Genomic DNA, 19,721 nt, shown 5'->3' on the forward strand with positions numbered 1-19,721 from the left:
CACTCTCTTGCTTCTAGGTGGGTTTAGCCACTGGAAGTCCCAACAGCACACCAGAGGGGAAGGGGGGACGCACGCTGGGCTATTTACTCCTCCAGCCTCCCCACCCTCGTCAGGTCACCGCGGGTTGTCTGCATGCCACAGTGGAGGCCACTGCTCCGCCCAGACAGCCCTCTTAACTCAGCCCACTCCTGGGTTCTGTGAGAGTTGCTTCTTTGCTTAGACCTTCACAGATACACCCCCAGGGGGCTGTCCTGTCCCTTGTCAGTGTCCTCAAGCCACCCTACTCCTTCGTCCTTTCATTCACCTTGTCTGTTGTTACCTGTTTGGAATCATTGTCTGTTTCCTTTTAGGAGACATGCATGTGTCCTCAGTCATGTCCGATTCTCTGTGATCCCATGGACTGTAGCCCACCAGGCTTCTCTGTCCGTGGAATTTTTCAAGCAAAAATATTGGAGCAGGTTGCCATTTCTTTCTCCAGGGGATCTTCCTGACACAGGGATCAAATCGGTGTCTCTCGGGCCTCTTGCATTGGCAGACGTGTTCTTTACCAGCTGAGACACCAGGGAAGTGTCTCCTTTTAGGGCTCCTGACAAAGTCACTGTGGTTAAGCTTTATGTATTGTTTTCTGTCTTTCAAAAATCTTTCCTCATCCACGATGGCAGTAGATTTTCCCTGAGGTGTGGCAAAACACACCTAACAGAAGAGAGATCAGAAGCTCAGAGAGGTAAACTGCTTTGCCCAAGGTCACGCAGCTAAGGAGCAGGGAGCCGCGTGGGAGGATGGGGAACCATTACCATTTCCTCAGCCCACTTTTTTCAGGGCTAAACAGCATGGGGGATAACAGGCCTGCTTCCTCTTGGGTCAGGAGAGGAAACTTTTCAACACAGATAATCACAGGAACAGGGTGGTGGGAAAGGCTTCAAGCAAGAGCCAAAAAACAGTAAAGGATTCAGAGCTAGAGACTGAGTTTTTAATAATAAATAAACGTGAAGATCGGACTCTTTACATGGAAGGCTTGGGTTGCCGGCAGCCAGCATGGGGTACCCAGGAAGCCACCCACCCTCAGCCCTCAGGATTCTCTGGTTAGCATCCAAGTGGTCGGTGGGACAAGGTCTTGAAGGATGATCTTCAAACCCCAGCGGGGAGGAGCAGTGAATATTTTGGGATGCTCCTTTTTCCCATACAAATAAAAAGGCCCTTAGAAGTCATATCGTGTGTCTGAATTTCCTGACTGTATATTAATCCGCTTTCATGTGAATTATGCGATATTGTCGTGGGGGAAAGGAGCAGCTGGACATTGAATGAGAAGCCCTGGAATCAAAGAGGACCCACGCTGCGCTGTCACCTCTGCAAAGAAGCTCAGGGAGGGCGAGTTGCTCCATGGCACCGCACCTTCCCCAGGCCCAAAGGGCCAGTGTGTTCCCAGAAGGGCCAGGGTGGGGGGCCTGGCCCAGAGCAGTGGTGGGGACTGGGGGGCGAGCAAGGGAATAGGTCAGATGCTCCATCAGAAGAGGTCACTCTGGAACTCAGGCTGATGGTTTCTAGGTTGACATGCAGTCCCAGTGACAAATAATCTGATTTTTCAAGAGCAGCCAGAAACCCAGGTTTTTATAGGAAGTCTTCCAAGCTTTAAATATGAGGTACAAATTCAGATTTTTTAAAAGATATTAAGCAGGCCAAGCAAAAGCCTCTGCAGTTTGCCTGTAGACAGACTTTCAAGATTCAATACATTGGTTGGGGGTGGGAGGAGAGGGAGTATCTGCTTCAAGGCTGGGAAAGTGGTGTGACACTTTGATTTAGGCTGAAATTAGGCAAAGACCTTCACCCCCATCCTTTTTTTCCTTCCCTTTTCACCCTCCTCAGACGCCTCTCCCTAAAGCATTCAGTTTCCTGGTGTGATGTGATGAACAGCAAGCTAGGGGTGGGTTACGAACTGAATGTTTATGTCCCCACACATTCCTATACTGAAGCCTTCCCCCCCACAATACGGTTGTCCTTGGAAGTAGAGCCTCTCAGGAAGTACTTAAGGTTAAAGACAATCCTAAAGATGAGGCCTGATCTATAGGATCAGACCTTATAAGAAAAGACACCAGAACAGATCTACTATATTACCCAGTAATCCCACCACTGGGCATACACTCAGAGAAAACCCTAATTCAAAATGACACAAACACCCCAGTGCTCACTGAAGCACTGTTTACAATAGACAGGACATGGAAGCAACCTAAAGGTCCATCAGTAGAGGAACGGATAAAGATGTGGTGCACGTGTACAGTGGAATATCACTCGGCCATAAAAAGGAATGAAACCGGGTTATTTGTAGAGATGTGGCTGGACCTCGAATCTGTCACACAGAGTGAAGTAAGTCAGAGAGAGATAACCAAACATCATATATTAATGCATATGTGTGGAATCTAGGACTATGGTACAGATGATATTTACAAACCAGAGACAGAGACACAGACGTAGAGAACAAACGTATGGACATCAATGGGGTGCCTATTGATACTATGTATAAAATAGATATCTAATGAGAACCTACTGTGTAGCTCAGGGAACCCTACTCAGCACCCTGTAGTGGTCTAAATGGGAAGGAAATCGAAAAAAGGGGGTACATACCTACACGTGTAGCTGATGCACTTTGCTGTACAGAAGAATCTAACGCAACACTGTAAAACAACAATACTCCAATAAATTTGTTTAAAAAATAAGAGACATCAGACAGCTCACTCCCCCTCCCTGTGTGTGCACACACAGAGGTAGGGCCACATGAAGACAAGGAGAGAAGATGCCATCTGTACACCAGGAAGAGCAAGTGAAAGTGTGAGTCAGTCATGCCCAACTCTTTGTGACCCCATGGACTGTAGCCCGCCAGGCTCCTCTGTCCATGGAGTTCTCCAGGCAAGAATACTGGAGTGGGTAGCCATTCCCTTCTCCAGGGGATCTTCCCGACCTGGATCGAACCCACATTTCCTACGTTGCAGGCAGATTCTTTACTGTCTGAGCCACTGAGAAGCCCACACCACAAAGAGAACTCTCACCAGAAACCAACCATGCTGAGTCCTGACCTGGGACTTCCAGCCTCCAGAGCCAGGAGTAAATAAATCTCTGTTGTTTAAGGTATCCAGTCCGTGGTATTTGTTTGTAGCCCAAGCAGACTAATGGAGGGTCCAAGCCTTGGTTCCATTTGCTCCTATCCCAGAGATCCATGTTTCTAATTCACTAATTGGCTTCCCTGGTGGCTCGGGGGTAAAGAATTCACCTGCCAAGTAGGAAACATGGGTTCAGTTCCTGGGTGATGAAGACACCCTCAAAGAGGAAATGGCAACCCACTCCAGTATTCTTGCCTGGAAAATCCCATTGTCAGAGGAGACTGGCGGGCTATACCCCACGGAGTCGCAAAGAGTAAGGCACAACTTAGCAAATAAACAACAATCCGCTGATGGAGATCGTGGCCACCTTGTAGGCTTGCTGATGGGATCAGTGGTGGCTGTGAAAGTCCCTTGTAAATGTCAAGATCTGCAATGGGGTAGGAGGCACTGCTCACCCCTGAGGACCCCAACTATCTCAAAAGCATGCAGTAACTATGACTATCAGTCTGTATACTCAGATGTCTCTTCAGTTCAGTTCAGTTCAGCCGCTCAGTCGTGTCCGACTCTTTGCGATCCCATGAATCACAGCACACCAGGCCTCCCTGTCCATCACCATCTCCCAGAGTTCACCCAGACTCACGTCCATCGAGTCTGTGATGCCATCCAGCCATCTCATCCTCCGTCGTCCCCTTCTCCTCCTGCCCCCAATCTCTCCCAGCATCGGAGTATTTTCCAATGAGCCAACTCTTCGCATGAGGTGTCCAAAGTACTGGAGCTTCAGCTTTAGCATCATTCCTTCCAAAGAAATCCCACGGCTGATCTCCTTCAGAACGGACTGGTTGGATCTCCTTGCAGTCCAAGGGACTCTCAAGAGTCTTCTCCAACACCACACTTCAAAAGCATCAATTCTTCGGCGCTCAGCCTTCTTCACAGTCCAACTCTCACATCCATACATGACTACAGGAAAAACCATAGCCTTGACTAGACGGGCCTTAGTCAGCAAAGTAATGTCTCTGCTTTTGAATATGCTATCTAGGTTGGTCATAACTTTTCTTCCAAGGAGTAAGCATCTTTTAATTTCATGGCTGCAGTCACCATCTGCAGTGATTTTGGAGCCCCCAAAAATAAAGTCTGACACTGTCTCTACTGTTTCCCCATCTATTTCCCATGAAGTGATGGGACCAGATGCCATGATCTTCGTTTTCTGAATGTTGAGCTTTAAGCCAACCTTTTCACTCTCCTCTTTCACTTTCATCAAGAGGCTTTTTAGCTCCTCTTCACTTTCTGCCATAAGGATGGTGTCATCTGCATATCTGAGGTTATTGATATTTCTCCCGGCAATCTTGATTCCAGCTTGTGTTTCTTCCAGTCCAGCATTTCTCATGATGTACTCTGCATAGAAGTTAAATAAGCAGAGTGACAATATACAGCCTTGATGTACTCCTTTTCCTATTTGGAACCAGTCTGTTGTTCCATGTCCAGTTCTAACTGTTGCTTCGTGACCTGCATACAGATTTCTCAAGAGGTAGTTTATGTGGTCTGGTATTCCCATCTCTTTCAGAATTTTCCACAGTTTATTGTGATCCACACTGTCAAAGGCTTTGGCATATTTAATAAAGCAGAAATAGATGTTTTTCTGGAACTCTCTTGCCTTTTCAATGATCCAGCAGATGTTGGCAATTTGATCTCTGGTTCCTCTGCCTTTTCTAAAACCAGCTTGAACATCAGGGAGTTCACGGTTCACGTATTGCTGAAGTCTGGCTTGGAGAATTTTGAGCATTACTTTACCAGCATGTGAGATGAGTGCAATTGTTTGGTAGTTTGAGCATTCTTTGGCATTGCCTTTCTTTGGGATTGGGATGAAAACTGACCTTTTTCAGTCCTGTGGCCGTTGCTGAGTTTTCCAAATTTGCTGGCATATTGAGTGCAGCACTTTCACAGCATCATCTTTCAGGATTTGAAACAGCTCAACTAAGTTTTACAAAACTGGATTAGGTGTCTGTTCCTCTGTGTGGCAGGCAGTTCCAGTTTGGTCTCCTGTCTCACTCAGGGTTCAGCCAGGGCATCACCCTGGGTATTACCTGGAGGGAGGATTTTAATTCAAGACATTGAGAAATGGTGCAGTTCTTGAAAGGTGCTAGGGGGTGGGGAGAAAGTAAGAGTTGGGAAGGCTGCTGCTGACTTCTAGGAAATCGGGACTTTCACAAATCGGGAGGAAGCTGCTGCCTGTGACCTCAGCCACACATGGCCCCAGTGTGTGAGCTTTGCAGTAGGAGGTCTGGACATCCCAGGAAGTCAGTTGCTGCTGGTTTCACGATGGGAAAATCCTTGCTTCCCCTCTCTCGTCTTACTCAGGGGATCATAACGCCCATAATGCCAAGGTCTTGCTACCCAAGCCTTGAAGCTGCACCATGGCTCCCAGAGCAGGGACTGAAGATAAGGTGACAAGCCCTGGAACTTGGTCCAGGCTCCTGGTGCAGCCAGACAGCAACTATTTCTTGGTCCAGCCTCGGCTGGGAGGCGGCCAAAAGGCATCCCTGGAGGGTGCTTCTCTGCCGTAGAGAGGAGGAGACCTCTTGCTTTGGAAATGATGACCAGACCTTGTCTCTACTGTCATCTTCCTGGCTTCAGCCCTGGGCTCTCCAGCGAGCTATCATTCAGGAGTTTTTGCACACTTGAGAGGGTCTTCTGCACCTACCCTTCACATGTGTGGGCTATTTCCCCAAATAGACGCTCTCCTCCTTTTTAGCACAGCAATCTGCCACTAATCCAGGTGGCTAGTTCAAATTTGCTGAGCCCTTCATCCTTCCTCCTCTCTCTCTCCTTCCCTCCTTTTTAAAACAACAACAACAACAACTTTTAGTCACCCCTCTCAGAGGCATGCAGGAACTTAGTTCCCCAATCAGGGATCGAATCCATGCCCCCTGCATTGGCAGGACAGAGTCTTAACCATGGGACCACCAGGGAAGTCCCTCCCTCTTTAAAAATTTATTCTCCTTATCTATATGTTAATGTTTGTATTGAAATACAAATACGACATAACCTCTGGGGTCAGTGAGACCTGGATTTGAATCTTGCTTCTGCCCCTGGATCTCACTAGTCTGTACTTGTTTCCTTACCTATCACACTCAGGGGTCATAGACCATGAGGCTGAAGGGAGAAGAGATTGAGGGTGAAACACCACCACTTTCACCAGCATCTTCCTGGTGTTGGGTCCCCTTGTGCGCTCAGAGTGTAAGAGGACAAGGGGGAAACAGCAGATACAGAATAACTTCTGTCCCTTTAAGGAACATCTTCACTCAGCTCTTTGTCACCATCCCAAGGCGTCTTGGCTTGACTGAGTCAGAGAGGCTAATGGGCAGGGACTTGGACCATATATTGATTGACCCTGTAGCATCTCAAGCCCTTTACAGGGGCATGGAGGGTTCTCACAGAATAAGCCACGCAAATCCCACAGCCTCGAAATTCTGCTTTGCCTCACCCAGCAGGGGTCCTGGTCTCCTGGAGTCGGATGCAAGGACTGCATTCCCTGGCTCTGAGCTTAAGCTGGTTGTTATTGGATGCTCAGGCTGGTGTCTGCGTGATAACCCCGGAGCTAGAATACTCGGGCAAGGGGCAGATGGGGAGGTCCCCAACATGAGTCTGTTGCCAGATGATGACTAAGCTGCCCTCATCGCCACCGGGCCTTGTCACGGTGGAATCATGTTTGTCAGACATGAATTGTAACCCTAAGGTTATCACATGGGTCCAGGGGAGGGATGCAGACAGTTTGCACCATCACCTTTGATCACTTCTCCTGGAGGCGTGGAGATCGGCAGGGCTAGGTCTCAGAGATAGATCTTTCCAGCTCCAGCCGAGGCAAGAGGCCAGACCCGGGAAAACCAAAGCTCTCTGCCACAGTTCCTTTACAGAGAGGGTGATGGATTGAGACATATAATTAATATACGTCTATATATTTATATATAAAAACCCTTACAAATCACATCCCTCAAGCCAGGTCTTTAAATAATGGAAGACGGTAGATTACTGCTTTATTAGCCCCCTTCCAAAAGCTTATAAAAATTATCTTTTGCCGCTGGGAAGACATTTTTATCAGAATTTATGGCAACTCAGAGAGTCTCGAGATATCAGATTCAGAAACTAAGAAGCTTTCTGCAGCTCTTTCTGCAGCAGACAGACCCCGGTCTCCGCTCTCCTTGTAAATTAAAATCTCTAACATTATCTACTTTATGAAATAAGACACTTGGCTCTCCTATCTCGAGTCTGCTCTTTAATTAATATAGACTTGAGTAGTCAAAAGCTATAAACGCTTGTGACTCAGAAGAGTCGGTATGGGGTGACAGAAGGGGACACATGGAATCTGGAGAGAGGAAAATTTAAAACACGCCCCTCCAGGGGCAAGGCTCTGACTTGGGGGTAAGCATTCCATTAACGGTGTGGGGAGATTTTCCTTGGCATATTCCTGGCCACGGCTGGGGGTCTCTATGACTCATCAGCCAGGATCTTATATCTCCCACATTGAGGGCTGCTGAGCTGGGTGTTCCTTGTTAGGGAAATGCAGGCTTTGCCAGCCAAGAGCTGGCATGCAGCAGAGCCTCTGAAGTATGTTCAGGGATCAGTGATGAATCACACACCTTCAAAACTGATCCACCATGAGATAAGTATGGAAATCAAGAAGAACCCTTTACTTCCATGGGTTTCCCTGGTGGCTCATCTGAAGAATCCGCCTGCAATGCGGGAGACCTGGGTTCGATTCCTGGGTTGGGAAGATTCCCTGGAAAAGGGAATGGCTACCCACTCCAGTATTCTGACCTGGAGAATTTCATGGACTGTATAGTCCCTGGGGTCGCAAAGAGTTGGACATGACTGAGTGACTTCCACTTTACTTCCATAGCAACGTGATATTAACAGCATCTAAAGGTCTGATCAATGGATTCAACTCATCAAACAAGATTCAGACAAGTCTAAATGCCCTCCTTTTCATTTTCCTAGTAACACTTTTTAAATTATCTTCTGCAGACATTCACAACAAATTACCTCATTTCTTAGTTTCTAGATGATTTTCTAGATTGCTTTATTTAGATTTTATTATTTTTGAGAAATCTTTCAAAATTATTTTTGGGTTAGCCAGGTTATTTTCTAGAGTATTTCATCTTAGGATCTCATTGTCATTTTCTAGATTAATTTAAAGTCTTCAAGTGGTTAAGGCTTTGCCTTCCAGTGCAGGGGTTCAGGTTCGATCCCTGGTCAGGGAGCTAAGATTCCACGTGCCGTGTGATGCAATCGAAATTTATTTTTTTTTAATTAAAATTACTATTCAATTCCATCTTCACAAGATCCCCAGGAGAGGGCCTATGAAGATAAGTATTCGGAGTAGATATGTGAGGGAACTTAGACTCATAGAGGAGAAACAATTTGTTCAAGACTGCTCACCTCTTAAATGGCAGAAGCAGGTTTCAAGTGGAAGTCTCCAAGCCCAAGTCTTTCCCACACTCTTTCCCAACTAAGTCACAGTGACGTTAGATCTTCTTTCTAAGGAGTACTTCTCTTTTAAAGTAGGTGGCTTGCAGAGCAACAACCCCCAAGAGCAAATGTCTAAGGATAGCATTAACCCTCTGCTTATCCAACAAGAGAAAATGTCAAAATACAGACTTTCTGACAGGCTGCAGGAAGGCAAAGATGATGTGTATGGGTGCGTGCTCAGCTGTATCCACCTCTCTGCGACCCCATAGACTGTAGCCCACCAGATTGCCCTGACAATGGGATTCTCCAGGCAAGAATACTGGAGTGGGTTGCCAGTTCCTATTCCAGGGGATCTTCCTGACCCAGGGATCGAATCTGCATCTCTTGTGTCTCCTGCGTTGACAGGTAAATTCTTTACCATTGTACCACCTGGGAAGCCTGAGGATAATTTAGGTGGTACATTTAAGATGGAGCTAACACAGTCCCCTGAGCCACACCAGGAAGGTTGGTCCCCACTGTTGAACCATCCCTGGTGCCCAGGTCATAGTGGAAGGAACTGACATCACTTCAGAAGAGCCTGCTGAGGTGGAGGTGGCTACTCATCAAACAAGCCTCCTGGGGGATTCACAGGCAAACTCCATCTGACCTTGACCAGCACTGCCTGGCATCCGGTCCCACATCCTTCCCCAAAGAGGGTGTCGGGCATCCTTCCAGGATGGGCTTTTATTCCCTTTAATAGAGAAATAGGAAATGAGCCTTAAGAGAAAGTGAGGAGTTATTGCTGCATTTAATTGCTCTAAAAATATCTCAGAAGAGCTGCCTGTGAGTACCCGCCTCCCACCCCAGAGCTGATCCAGTCAGTGTCCAGGGAGAAGTGGCCAGACCCCAGGTGATGCTCAAGAATCCCAAACAGCTGAGACTCCTGAGAAGGGCAGGTTTGGACCAGGCCAGCTCAGTAAGAAGCAAGGCCCAGATCTCCTGACCTGATGCAGCCTTGGGCACTGCAAGGCTGCCAGGAAGAGGTGGTGTGAAACCACAGTCAGAGGGATCTGACATGCTCCCAGTCCTGTCTATGCCCAGTTCACAGTGAGAGCCTGGGAGCACCTCTCTCACCTCCACCCTAGACCCCTGCCTCCTTCATCTGCAAGAAGATGGGGTCTTGTTATTTCTAAGGTGGCTTCTGTAGTGGACATGGTTGGTGGCCTTCCTAGCACTCCTGCCTTTTCCTTCCTCCTGACAGCATGGGTCTTATTCAGGATCCCTCCATCCCATTTCTGACTCCAAGAGGAAACTCTGGCTGATTTGAGCCATTCAACACATGGCATTCCACGGAACTCTTGTTGCTTTAGAGGTGGGTGTATGTCCTGTCTGCTCTGAAATCCATCACCACCTTTGTGCCAATGTCCTGCTTCCCACCAGCTGCTCTCAGCCCCTGACAAACCACACTGAGACTGCATCACTATCTATGATTTTTCTTCAACTTTCCTCTCCTCTCTCTTCCTTTGGAATCTTCTTTTCAGACTCTAACTTCTGGGGTACCAGGAGTGGCCTGAGACAACGGGTGGTAAGATGAGGATGCAGGACTGACTCTCCCAGCACCTGGCAGGAGAAGAGGATGCTCTCCTCGTCGGCGGTAGAGCAGGATAATCCCCTGCACACAGTGGCACCTCAATTGTTAAATATTTCACTGGGACGACCTGGGAAAGCACACTAGTGGAGGTAGTTTCTGAGGCCGGTGCGATGGTGCAGGCATTTGAAATATATGAGCTGAGCGACACCCGCAAAGACAGCGGAGCTGGCTGGCTGATGCTAAGTTGTGTTGATCCCGGCAGCTTATGGGCGGATAATGCAAGACTGACAGTAATTCCCAGGCAGTTAATAGCAAGTGTGAGGACCAGAGGGCTTTGGTGGCAGCTCAGAAAGAGTCCTTTATCACCTGCCCAGGAAGGGTGGACATAGCTGAGCAGAGGTAGAGGGCTCAGTTTTTAAGAACTGCATGACTCCATGGATGTCCAATGCAGCGTCAAAGCAGTTCAGTGATGTAAAGGTCTGCACGCTGGTTGGGACAACCTGGGACCCTGAAGTATGGAACGGGGGCTCCCGGGTGGATGTCCTGGAGAATGTGGATTCTACAACTCCCTTGGGCCCTCAAGGTTTGCAGAGGTGACCTGCCCTTCCCTAAAAAGAGCTGGCACCTCTTCTGTGCTAGGAGATGCCACAAAGCATCCCCCCAACTAGGCAACAAATGCTTCCCCTGGGAGCTGATCACTAGGGTGAAATCCCACATTAGTGCCAAGCCTGAGATGACAGGAAGGGGCCATGTAGTTAAAGAATGTGAGAATTAGCACTGTGTCATGGCTCAGGCAGCACCCTGGGGCATGCTCCTAGGGTTGGGCTTCAGTCATCTTGTTCAACATGGCTGGAATATAAAACTAGTTAAGAATTCACTGATTGAGGGCACTTTCTTGGGGCCTGAAGGTTTCACACCCCAGCAAGGACCCCAGTGTACAGGCTGAGTGGCTCAGTTGTGTCCGACTCTTCACGACCCCATGGACTCTAGCCCATCAGGCTCCTCTGTTCATAGGATTTTTCAGGCAAGAACACTAAAGTGTGTTGCTACTTCCATCTCCAGGGGATCTTCCCGACTCAGGGATCAAACCTGCATCTCCTGCATTGGCAGGTGGATTCTTTACCACTGTGCCACCAAGCACCCCAGAAGATGCGCCAAACTCACTACCAGGGTGGTTACTAGAAGCCTAGAGAAAACAGTGTCTCAGTGGAGAAATCTTTTAAAATTATTTTTCTGTTAACTGGGTTATTTTCTAGAGTATTTCATCTTAGGATCTTATTGTTATTTTCTAGATTAATTTAAAGTCTTAAAGTGGTTAAGACTTTGCCTTCCAATGCAAGGGGTTCAGGTTCAATCCCTGGTCAGGGAGCTAAGATTCCATGTGCCATGTGACACAGCCAAAATTAATTCTTAAAAGTTAAAATTATTGTTCAATTCGATATTCACAAGAGTCCCAGTGGAAACGTCTGAGTTGCCCCAGGCAGGAGGCGGAGGGAGAGATGCAAGCGGAGGGAGGTGGGTGTGCTGAAGTGGATCTCATGAGAGGTGGGAAAAGCCATTAGAGGACTCACTTTCACAAAAGGTCCCAGCAGGCACAGCATCCACCAAGGCCATTAAGAAGACACTGGATTTAGGGGGAAGCAGCATCACTGCAAAGTTCAGCGGAGGCTTTCCCCAGCCAACCTCTAACCACAGGGACCATAACGGTCCAAGGGCAGCAACTGCTGAGCTCCAAGATCCATCTCCATTTTACACCCAGGCCACTCCCCCCATGGGCTGCTCCCAGCCAATGAAGGAATGTGGCAGGACTACTAAGCCAAGCTGGATCCACGGAGACCCCTCCAATGGTGACCTGGGGACTGCGGCTCTTAAACTCCCCAACAGCTTTACTGACCCTTCTGCAGGCCTGCCTGGAGGTCCAGGACACTCCCACCCAACCTCACTGCCCTCTCTCCTCGCTCAGGATCAGCTGGTGGTTCCCTAATCACATCCTTGTACATTTGCTTCTCAGAATAACTCACAGAGAAGAGAAGCCATGCCAAGGAAGAAAGAGTGGAGAGACAAAGGAACCAGGTTCTTCACAATTTCCTCCAAGCTATTGGATCTCCTAGCCCTGCTGTCTGTCTGATGAAATCCCCACTCCAGTGCAATGCAAAGCTCCTCAGATGCCAGCTCTGAGGTCTTTGCCCAGGGCAGCCAGAGCAGCAGCTGATACGACTTCCCGTAGTGATTTCTCATGAGACTTGGAGGCTTAGATGGTATATGACCAGGTCTTGAACCCAGGTCTTTCAACTTTTATGTGACTATTTCAGGCTATTTTCCGTACAACTTAAGGATCTAGATAGATTGAATGACTTTCCAAGGGAAGAGCCTTCCTCCAGCAAAGGATACATAATCCAAACAAATAGCCACTCACTAACAGATCCAGTGAGTCAACGAGGGTTACCAAAACTTGGTATTTATAATCGAAAATTAGCAGGTTAGGAGAGCTTCCTGAAGACTTGATTCAGCATTTGGCAAAGAAGATGGGCTGCCGTGCAAGGCTTGGCAGCATCACAAAATGCTACCACATGTTCCCACAGGCCGGGATCTCACACGCGAGATGCTCGGGCCCTGTCAGGGCTGCCTTGGGCTGGTCCCGGTTTCCAGTGGCTGCTATTCTTACATTTAATTATGAATCACTGTTGGTTTGGTTCCCTCGTCATCACTGCAGCTTGTGGCGGGCGGTTGGTTAACCCCACCGCGTGCAGGGAGGCATATTTGCACCAGCGGAGCTTGGGGCCCATGACTTTCCAATAACCACCAGACTCTGAAACATGTAGGTGTTGCTGTTTGGCTCTGAATCGCCCCTGTGCCCGTCCTTCTCTCGCAGAGCATATCCATAAGCTTCTGCAGTGCTCCCACGGGGGCCCTTTCGTGTCATCACTGCCTCCTTTTGCCTTCTGGCCGTCAGATAGGATGAGACAGAGGGTCTGTGGGCTTCGGTTTGACCAAAATGGGCTGTGGACACAATTGTCGGGGAGCCAGTGTTCTAGAAGATTCTAGGACTGAGGTGCTGGGGGTCGAAGAAGGGGAAAGGAAGGAGGGAAAAGTGAAAGGGGCAAGGCTCTTGACTGTCTACTCCCATGTCAATCAGAGTGTCTCCGTGGAAGCTTGTCTTCTGTGCTCTAGTCCTGTAGGGGCCGGGGAGGGGTGGGAGGGGTAGGATGGGGGCTGGCACTCAGCAGTAAGCAGAGACTGCATCATTAGTGTCTGCTGGCGAGGACCCCGACTCAGTCCTACATCACTGCTGTGTCACTGTAGTGTTAAGGTTTTCTGGTGGCAAGCAACAGAAATCAACTTGAGCTAACTTAAGCAGAAAAAAAAAAAAAACCAGTGAACAAATATACATATATACATGACCATGTGTAAAATAGCTAATGGGAAGCTACTATATAGCACAGGGATCTCACCTCGGTGCTCTATGGTGATCTAGAGGGGTGGGATGTGGGGATGGGAGGGAGATTCAAGAGGGAGAAGATATATGTATACACATAGCTGATTGGGGCTTTCCTGGTAGTTCAGCTGGTAAAGAATCCACCTGCAATGCAGGAGACCCCGGTTTAATTCCTGGGTCAGGAAGTTCCCCTGGAGAAGGGATAGGCTACTCACTCCAGTATTCTTGGGCTTCCCTGGTGGCTCAGATGGTAAAGGATCCGCTGGCAATGTGGGAAACCTGGGTTCAACCCCTGGGTCTGGAAGATCCCCTGGAGGAGGGCATGACAACCCACTCCAGTATTCTTGCCTGGAGAATCCCATGGACAGAGAGGCCTGGTGGGCTACAGTTCATAGGGCTGCAAACAGTTGGACATGACCGAGCAACTAAGCACAGCACATCGCAGAGCATAGCTTATTCATTTTGTCATACAGCAGAAACTAACAAAACATTGGGAAGCAACTATCCCCCAATTAAAAAAAAAAAACTCAAAGGGATACCAAGTAGTTTACAAAACAGACAGGGAGGTGAAGAGTCAGTTAGTTATGGAATTAGGATGGGAACCAGGACAGCTTGGAACACCAAGACAGAAAGAAATATTAATATTAAAGGCACCATTATCAGAATGATGAAGACAATGCTAGGCACTCTTTATTGAGAACTTCCCTGGTGTCTCAAATGGTAAAGCATCTGCCTACAATGCAGGAGACCAGGGTTCAATCCCTGGATCGGGAAGATCTCCTGGAGAAGGAAATAGCAACCCAATCCAGTATTCTTACCTGGAAAATCCCATGGACGGAGGAGCCTGGTAGGCTATAGTCCATGGGGTCGCAAAGAGTCAGACACAGCTGAACAACTTCACTTTACTGAGAAGTTCTAAACACTCAATTTGTCTTTTCCTATTTAACCCTGGGCAACAATCCTGGTAGCTCAAATGGCGAAGAATCTGCCTGCAATGCAGGAGACCCGGGTTCGATCTCTGGGCTGGGAAGATCCCCTGGAGAAGGGAATGGCAACCTACTCCAGTATTCCTGCCTGGAGAATCCCATGGACAGAGGAGCCTGGTGGGCTATAGTCCGTGGGGTCGTAAAGAGTTGGACACAACTGAGTGACTGAGCACGTAAACTAAAACACGAATAAATAAGTTACCCTAAATCACACAGACAGTAGAGCCAGCAGCCTGCCACTGCCTGGCTGTGTGCCACCCAACCCCCACCACCCACCCCACGCGAAGGCCACTGCTCTCGATGGTTATCTGTACCAACTGTCTCCTTCACAGCTCTAAGACGCACTTCCCCAACATCTGTCTTGAAGTCTGAGATGATAACAACCCTTCTCTTGCTAGTCCCAGGTATCTCACTATGGCCTGTGGTTCCCCTATATCCTGCCCACATGTACTCTATTAAAACCTCCTCATGTTATCTTAATTTAAATGTGCCATCCGTAATAGCACTAGTATTCATACTAGCATATTTCAGAGCATGCTAAATGCCTTTGATTATAAACCACATCATTATTCTATGTATTTATCATGAAAACATAGAAATAAATGTGGCCAGTTAAACAGCGCCATGCTTCATTGTGTGGCCATCATCAGAGTGTGAAAACTGTGTGTCTTAAACCAGCAAAATAGAGTATTACTCCTGCTTCAGGGATGAAGGGATAACAACAAGAAGAAGATAAGTAACTCGTTGAGCCACCCAGCCAGGAGATGGCTGAGCCAAGGTTTATACCAGACAGTTTCATTCTAGATTCCATACCTTACCCACCTGCGGGGTTCTGGTATATGATACCGGCCTGGGGGAAATGCTGTGGGGGTGGAGCGCAGTGGGCTTGGGATGGGGGGCAGTCTTGCAGCTGAGGCCAGCAGAGAGAACAGAGGGCTGGCCTGGACCACACGCTGAATCCAAAGGTCTGGGGGCCCACGCACAGAGGCCGCTGGGCGACTCAGGGTGGAGAGAGGCGAGCAAAAAGGCCAGCGTCCCCTAGCGGAGAAGTCAAACACTGCCCCGCACCCTGGGGCGGAGAGGATAACCCCGCCCCCCTCCCTAAAGAGGCCCTGGTCCCCCACCCCCACGCCGTGCCTTCCAAGTTCAACATGTCATCCGTCGACAAATATAGACCAGGAGAAACCTAAATAAGTGAGTGGCTGCTGGGAGCCGCAGGACAGCTAACCATAATGGGGGTTTTTGGTTTTCTGCTTGAGACACAAACAGCACATTCCTCGGCCGAAATAGCCGGGTGGAGAAACGGGGCATTATTGGGCGGGAACACCCGGCCAGGATGAGCCAAACAAGACAGAAATAGGCCCAAGCCACCACATGAAGGGAGCTTGTCGGTGTTTGGCCGACCGTGCCCCGCCTGGCCCTGCCCCGCGGGGGTGTTGCTCTTACCTGGGGAGGCTCCGGTGTCACCCTCCCCTCACCTCCAGTCCCTGGAAGAAGGCTGGGTTGTGCTTCCCTGGGCTGTCAGCCTTTGGCAGCTGGGATAGCAGCCCCCTCTTCAGACAGGGTCCAGGGGAAGGGAGAGGAGGTCTGGATCCTGGCAGCCCTGTCCCCACCATGCACACACAAACACACACTTGGAGGCTCCTCCAACACACAGCACAAACACCCTCACAGACCCACACAGACACATGCCATCTCCCCGCAGGTCCAGAAATACAAACGTGAACTTATGCAGCCATGCACGCAAGATTGAGACTGCGCGTGCACACAGGAACACAAAGGCAAGCACAGGCCACAGTGCTATGCACACACCCATGTGCGCACAGATACACTCATGCACTTACACCCACTCATGCCTGAGAGATCCACACAACCGTGCCCACTTATCCTTACACACACACACACACACTCATATGTACATGTAGCTTACTTATCCTTACACACATATACACACTCATGCACATTAGCTACACACAAACATCCAGGTAGGCAAGTGTACGCTCATGATCATATAACCTTAGTCACCTTGTCACTGGCCCCATGAGCCTTCTCTTTCTCTGGACGTCATCACCCCAGCAGTAACTGAGCTGTCTTCGCCCCAGAGGGCTGGGGTCATCTCATCAGAAGAAGCATCCGAGGACATCTTTGGGGACTCTGGAACTGGAGGGTTAGGAAGAAGTTGCCGAGGAAGTGCAGAATCTACCTGGTCCTGCAGCCCACTCCCTGGCTCCCCACCGGCCTGGCTTCACCTTGTTCTCTAGGTTGTCCCCAGCAAAGAAAGAGTAAACAAACAGTAACCCAGCCACAGGTCCTTCTCATAGTCTGGCCTGGCCGTGTCCACAGCTTGCTGGCACCACACTTACATGAACTTCCCAATCCCTGTGGGTCCATGAGCTCTGTGAGGCCAGGGTCCCACACTGATACTCATCCCAGGATGCACTGCGGTGCTTGTACTCAATATCCATATCAATAAATGAATAAATGGGTGAAGTCAGAGAGCGGGGATTGATAGTCCCACCTAACAGCTGGAGAGACTGAGGCCCAGAGAGGCGTGGGTCTGCCCCCAGGGGTGCCCCTATCTACGGAATCCTTGATTCCTTCTTCCTCCCCATGCCCAGGCCTGGGCTGGGAAGCTTGGGCAAGCTGGCAGCAAGGTGGGCCTGGGAGCTCCAGGCTTCCTGCCCTGGCTCTGCCCTGTGCCAGCACCAGGCATGGAAGCAACTTTCTAGCACCTCCTCCACCCCTTGGAAGCACTGGCTGCCTACTCTTGCCCCAGCCTCTGCACCCGAGTTCCCTTCAGAACTGGGAATGGACCACAATTTTCTGGCCCCAAGACCAGACTGGAAGGAAGGAGGACCTGCTGGAGACAGCAGGGGTCAGTGTTTGTTCAGCAGAGGACACACAGGGAGGGGCGGGGGAGGACCAGTGTCTCTCAGGCGGGGTACCCAGCAGAAGCTCAGACACAGATGACAGACCCACAGACCAAGCCGCCAGCCTGAGCTCAGAGCAGGGGAGGCGCCATCTGAATCTCCCCAGGAACGCACACTGGCATGCTGGGAAAGACCTTCACACTGCGGCAATTGGGGGAGTTTCCAGCTCTTGTTCTGTAGTGATAGAAACTTTTCTTCAGATAATTTTTGTTTTCAGTTTTAATGAAGGTATAATTTACATGCAGTAAAAACGCACCCTTAGAGTGCACAACTCTGCTGGTTTAATAGACACGGTTGTGTCACTATGACCACAGAGAGCAGAAGAGAGTCAGTCTCTGCCAGAGTCAGCTCTCTCTTCCCCCGCTCCAGCCCCCAACTTTGTCGACCTCTCCCCACCCTGAGAAATCAGTGATCTGTTCTCTTTCCATAGACTTTTGCTATTTTCACAGTGCTGTGGAAATGAGAGCCTACATAGCGTAGCCATTTCGTTTGACATGGTCCGTCTGGGGTTGGCCGTGTTGCTGTCTCATCAGTTCATTCCTTTTGATTGCTGGGTGGTATTTCAACACCTGGATAAAGCACAGTATATCTGTGCCCCACTTGTGTGGCAGTTAGGTTGTGTCCACTTTTTGGCTATTGTGACTGCAGCTTCTAGGAACATTTGTACACCTGTTTTTATGTAAACATATGTATTTTTTTGTTGTTCTTTGGTAAATAACCCAGGATGCAATAAAGGAGCAAAATAAGTGAGATGGAGAAAGGAGAAAAGGAAAAAAAGGGGGGGGAGGGTGTTTCAGTGACAGCTGCTATATGCTCATCATTAGCTCTAATCCTTCCAATAGCCTGACTTGTATAAAATGTGTACCATTATTTTCTGTACATACACATGTAGATTGATTATATTAATATGTGCCAATGTACATATATTAATATATGCATTGATATTAATGTATATAGTATGTATATGAAATATGTTAATATATCATATATTTAAATATATAGCATATATTTTGTTGTTGTTCAGTCACTATGTCCGACTCTTTGTGACCCCATGAACTGCAGCATGCCATGTTATATATACAATTTTATATATATGCACATTCATGCATCAGATACTTGTATAGTTCTGACTGTGTGCCAGGTCCTCTTCTTAGAACTTTACAAATATTTTTAAAATGTTTTATTGTAAAAGTCACGTAATATAAAACATGCTATTTTACCCGTATTTAACTGGACAGGTCAGTGGCGTTAAGTACATTCACACTGCTGTGCAACCCTCACCATCACCTCTCTCCTGAATTTTTCCCCTTCCTAAACTGAAACCCTGCCCCCAGTGTTTACACTGACTCCCCCATTCACCCCCCACACCCTCTGGCCCCTGGCATACACCAGTGTACTTTGTGACTCTATGAATACAGCTATTCTAGGTACCCTATATAAGTGGAATCAAACAGTATTTGTCTGCACCTACTATATATTGCAGCCATGAAATTAAAAGACGCTTACTCCTTGGAAGGAAAGTTATGACCAACCTAAACAGCATATTAAAAAGCAGAGACATTACTTTGCCAACAAAGGTCCATCTAGTCAAGGCTATGGTTTTTCCTGTGGTCATGTATGGATGTGAGAGTTGGACTATAAAGAAAGCTGAGCGCCGAAGAATTGATGCTTTTGAACTGTGGTGTTGGAGAAGACTCTTGAGAGTCCCTTGGACTGCAAGGAGAGCCAACCAGTCCATTCTGAAGGAGATCAGTCCTGGGTGTTCATTGGAAGGACTGATGCTAAAGCTGAAACTCCAGTACTTTGGCCACCTCATGCGAAGAGCTGACTCATTGGAAAAGACTCTGATGCTGGGAGGGATTGTGGGCAGGAGGAGAAGGGGACGACAGAGGATGAGATGGCTGGATGGCATCACCGACTCGATGGACGTGAGTCTGAGTGAACTCCTGGAGTTGGTGATGGACAGGGAGGCCTGGCTGCTGTGATTCATGGGATCGCAAAGAGTCGGACACGACTGAGCGACTGAACTGACTGACTGACTCTATTTGGGAGAGTTTCCCAGTTGGCACAGTAGTAAAGAACCCGCCTGCCAACGCAGGAGACACATGAGAGGCAGATTCAATCCCTGGGTCAAGAAGATCCTCTGAAGAAGAAAATGTCAGCCCACTCCGGTATTCTTGCCTGGAGAATCCCATGGACAGAGGAGTCTGGTGGGCTACAGTCCAGAGGGTCACAGAGAGTCAC

This window comes from Capra hircus, chromosome 18 (assembly GCF_001704415.2).
Source record: "Capra hircus breed San Clemente chromosome 18, ASM170441v1, whole genome shotgun sequence".
Lineage (NCBI taxonomy): Eukaryota > Metazoa > Chordata > Mammalia > Artiodactyla > Bovidae > Capra > Capra hircus.